Genomic DNA, 219 nt, shown 5'->3' with positions numbered 1-219 from the left:
AACCCCACCTGCACCCGGAGGACCCCTCGCTGCCTCTGACGGCCAGGTGGCCGCCTCCTGCGACGGCCCAAGATGGCGGTGCTGGGGCCCGGAGGCCGACTGCGCATGCGCCAGGCCCGGACTTCCGGTTTGGGCCCAGGCGCGCCAGTGCATCGTGTTCCCGGATTTCCCCAGCGCTGGGAACGAGTCACCCCGTCTTGTCTCTCCGTGGAGAACACC

Source organism: Myotis davidii, unplaced genomic scaffold, assembly GCF_000327345.1.
Source record: "Myotis davidii unplaced genomic scaffold, ASM32734v1 scaffold431, whole genome shotgun sequence".
NCBI classification, from domain to species: Eukaryota; Metazoa; Chordata; class Mammalia; order Chiroptera; family Vespertilionidae; genus Myotis; species Myotis davidii.
Note: the sequence above shows the minus strand (reverse complement) of the source record.